Source organism: Apium graveolens, chromosome 6, assembly GCF_009905375.1.
Source record: "Apium graveolens cultivar Ventura chromosome 6, ASM990537v1, whole genome shotgun sequence".
Lineage (NCBI taxonomy): Eukaryota > Viridiplantae > Streptophyta > Magnoliopsida > Apiales > Apiaceae > Apium > Apium graveolens.
In genome coordinates, this window is record NC_133652.1 from 46,996,739 (window position 1) to 47,001,708 (window position 4,970).

Genomic DNA, 4,970 nt, shown 5'->3' on the forward strand with positions numbered 1-4,970 from the left:
TTCTGATATGGATATTCTGAGATTTTATTAGTACTTTATATGGGATATAAGTGTATGTAAAGATCGTCAGAATCCAAATCCGAACACTTTGATTTTTCCCGGAAATCCAATAGATACGGAAAGAATTGAGGATAAGGTAACAGGATAAAAGGATTTAAATTAAAGGATTATAATAGAGGATCATAAAAAGGAATATAATGTATTGAGAAAGGTTAAGGGAACCTAAGTAATAAGATCCCGGGTATGATCCCTCAAACGATAAACGAAAACGAAAGTTAAGCGAACAGTATAACAGATCAGCGGTCATTAGGCAAATATTTAGGAAGTTAATCAAAGGGATTAGAGAGGATGATGTCACCCAACCAATGAGAAGAGGACAAGGAGGGGAGGATGACATCATGAGGATGACACAAGCATCACATGGGAAAGAAGGAGATGTGGTGGCTTTTTAACCATACAAAATCAAGGGCAACTAGGTAATTTACTAAAACAAACACAAAAATCAAACCAACCAAGCGAAGCAAATCATTTTTCATCAAAATCAAAAAGAAACCAAGGCATTGTTCTTCATGCTCTCGGCCAAAACAGAACCAGCACACTAAAACTGCTGTATCTCCTTCATTTCTCACTCACATATTGTGTTCTATAGCTCATTGGAAAGGTATTGAGATGACCTACAACTCATGTTCACAAGTCTCGTCCAAATAATCATGGTAAGACCCTCATTTTTACAGTTCTTTAAATCGGACTTTTAGAAACTTCAAAGCCTAACTTTGTGTTCTTGATTTCTTTGGAAAGATCAAGCTTGTAGGAGGCTCCCTAAGGCTTCCTAGAAACTTAACACCTCCCAAGGAAGGTATAAACTTCAAATCCAAGCCTTTACTTTATTTGTTAGTAAGTTTAATGGTTGGTTTTGTGAAATGAGAAGCATGGATTGTGATTATTAGTAGTTTGGTTTGATTTGGAAGTGTTTTGGTAATTGAAGCTTGATTATAGTTCATAGGTCTTGATTGTGGTTGTTTGAGTTGAAAACCTTGGAGATTATGGACTGATGTGGTATGGTTTCGGTGAAGTTTTGTTGTATTGATGGTTATGAGTTGGTTGGTGGTTAATTGGAGTAGTTTAAACATTGGTAATCGCGTAAACATAGCCGTCGTAATGTCCGATTTACTTTAGACTGCTTTTGTTCATAACATTTGGACCCGAGAACTCCCTACTAGATTATGACCATTGCCATATTTAGATAGTTCATGTTACGAGCTTCATTTTGATATGTAGTTCGTTTGATTCCGATGTACGGTTTAGGAGAAACGACCGTTTCAAGTAACGGTGTTTCGCGAACGAATCATTTCCCCTCGCCTTACTTTGAAACATAGGTTAAAGACCAAAAAGGGTTAATTAATGTATGAAACAATTATGTTAAGAGTGTTAGGCAGTTGGTAAGACACTCGCGAAGGAATTGCTTTCAAACTCGTAATGGTTAATTTATTAAAAATGGTGGAGCCGAGGGTACTCGAGTGACTTAAGAGAATCAATAAGTGCAAAACAAGCGTTAGAGTCTAAGTTAGTTAAAGTATAGATTTACAAGTGACTTTGGTTTAATTCCAACTTACTTATTATTTATAGGTTACCAGACTCGTCCCGAGCCTTTTATCACCCCAAGTCGCTCAGGCAAGTTTTCTACCCGTTATAACTGTTGTTGTGATGAATATATGTATTTGCATTATCTTGCGATAGATGCATGTTGGTTAATTAGCAAATGATGCAATATATTGAAGCATGCTGCTATGGTATATATATGCATGCCTGTTTCGCATTCTTTCCATATATATCTGTTGATTCAGTTGATAATACCTATGCTAGAGGATAGCGGTAATTTGCATATACCCTTAGTACAGGGACCCAAAGGTGAAAATATTTTCTAAAACCGGGAGTCGAGGATCCCGAGTAGATTTTGTATATATGGATATAAATATATATATATACTTATATATATATATATGGTCATAGTTTTCAAAACTATTAATCGAATAAGGTTTATTCGATAACTTTAACTTTATTTTATTATTGAATATTATTTCGAATATTATTCGAAGGCGTATGACTCCTTTATATTAAATGAATATTATTTTGAATATTCATTCGAGGACTTATGACTCCTTTTATTTTATTAATGAATATTATTTTGAATATTCATTCGGGGACTTATGACTCCTTTTATTTATTTATCTGAATATTATTTGAATATTCATTCGAGGGCTTATGACTCAGTTTATATTATTTAATGAATATTATTTGAATATTCATTTGAGGATCTATGACTCCGATTATTTGCTGAGGTATATTCTTTATTTTATTAAAGAATAAGGTGTCAATAATCAAACTTATTTTCGATTATTCAAATAAAGATAGTACTTTCATATAAGTATATCTTTGGTTATTTAATACACGTTTTAAGTATAAGTTTTAATACTTCTACTTCAATTATTTTTATAAAGATTATTCTTTATGGGAATATTATTTAAATAATAATATTCAGTCATTTTCTAAATATTCTGGGGACTGATTTACTTCATTAAATCAGCTTTACTCCAAACACTCTATAAAGTGTTTTCGAGTCTTCAAAATGATTTTTAAAAGTTAGAGCGGATCCCAAAACTCATTTTTATATTTAAGATCTTCCTTTTTAAGGGGATTTAAATACTCGCTCAAAACCTGAGGGATCCGGCTCTGTGGTGTATTTTATATTCGCAACAAGGTTGCAGTTTTGGTAAATGAATTGATTACTTACCCAACGTTCGGGAAGTAACTCCATCTATTGAGTCGGCATAAGCAACATGGGCTCAGTGGGCGTCCATGATAGTGTAAGTGGCTCAGTGGGAGTCCATCAAATGCATAAGTGGCTGAGTGGCAGTCCAGCATAAGGTCCTATTATGACCAGGGTGATGACCAGTGGGGAATTCGTCCATCTACTAGTAGAAAAGGTTACTTATGGGTATCTTTGCCTGATCAGCAAGATATCTGGTTTATGCCAAATTCTTTTCCTTTCCAAATTTATTGGATATTGCAATTTTGTTCATACTTTACATGACAGAGCTTTTCAGGAAATATATAAAGAAGATGTATATGTGGATATATATATATATATCAGAACTAAATGAAGTATATCATAACTTCATTTCCTTTTATAATATTTCAAAGATTTAATCTATTCAAATCTTGTCTGGTAGTCTCAACTATGTGATGAACTGTTGAAAGCTCATTATACTTTGAACAGTGGTAGTTCAAGTAGCTTTATAAATGATATAAGTATAGTGAAGTATTTGGTAACTTCATCCCTTGTTTTTACTTATATCTAGTAAGTAATTATCTTACTCATGATAAAAGATTCTAGTAAGTATCCATTTAGATACTTATATTATTGTTATCACTATATATTATCTTGCGAGCTGTAAGGCTCACTCTTGCTTTATTTCTTCATCACACAACAACAGTTAGGAAAGATGGCCAGACTCCAGCAGACCCAGCGCAAGCGCGTGGGAAGCGTCCCACGTCTTCCCGATGATGTTGTGGCTGCTATAGCTGCAGAGGTAGATCTATTGGTAGATCAGGCATTCTATTTTTGAGAATCAAATTATGTATAATTATAACTTGTGGCAGATAATGGCAATTAACTGTAAATTTATCAAGTAATCATTTTGGGTTGTAATAACTTTTAAATTATGGATTCAAAGACTTGTACTTATTTAAATTTCATCTCTGAGACTATAACGGGTTGTGGTTTGTGTTAGTGTGGGGTCACAGCATAAGGTTATTATTATTAATTAAGTGAAGTGATATTGTGGAAAAAAAGACCGTGACGACCCGGATCCCCGACCCCGGATCTGGGGGTGTTACAGAAGTGATATCAGAGCTAAGCGTTATAAACCTCAGAGATGATGTGACGTTAAGATAATAAGTTCACAAAGATAATAAGAACTCTTTCCAAGTTCATAGTCGGGCTACCTAACGTAGTACTGACAGTTAAAACCCTTATGGGAACCCTTATAAATATCGTGATAGGAGCGTAGTTCGTTATCGTATATGGTAGCGGGACTCCGAACCCTGAAGTTGAGGAGCAACAGCGCGATGATGTTTTATTACTAATTGGAGATCGGATTGTGGATCCGATAGAGTGTCCTATTGCAGGACCGGATGATGTTGATATTGAGGATGTAGCGGTTGAGGATGTTGTCCTAGAAGGGATAGTTGTTGAGGAGGATCCCATGGAGGATCCTGACAAGATTGGATAAAGGACCACTGATGAATTGATGACCATGGTTAGGTCGACTACAAGAGGTAGGATTGGCCGGTCACTACCGGAGGTTCGTTCAAGTTTGTAAAGATAGTAACCCCTTTAACGCGGCTTACTCGTAAGAATGAGAAGTTCGAATGGACAGAGAAATGCGAGAACAGCTTTCAAGAACTGAAGCAGAGGTTGGTGATGACCCCTATGCTGGCATTACCGGATGGAAAAGGACATTTTGTGAAGTGTAGTAATGCTTCGTACAAGGGCTTAGGGTGCGTGCTTATGCAGCACGGTAAGGTAATCGCGTACATGTCAAGACAATTAAGGTAATATGAAATTCGATATCCCCGCCCATGAGCTTAGGCTCGTGGCAATAGTTTTACCCTAAAGATTGGAGGCACTACTTGTATGGAGAGAAGTGCGAGAATTACCTAAGCCATAAGTGCTCTAGTACATTTTCACGTAGAAAGAGCTCAACATATGCCAGAGGAGGCAGTTAGAGCTAATCAAGAATAATGATTGGGAGATTCTTTATCATTCGGGGAAAGCCAATGTGGTGGCTGATGCCCTTAGTAAAAAGGAGAGACTTAAGATGATAATGTCTTTGGGAGAGTTTATAAGAGATTTTGGAAATAGTAGTGAAGGTAATCGGAGCCGGTACCGAAAAGCTATTTGAGATTGC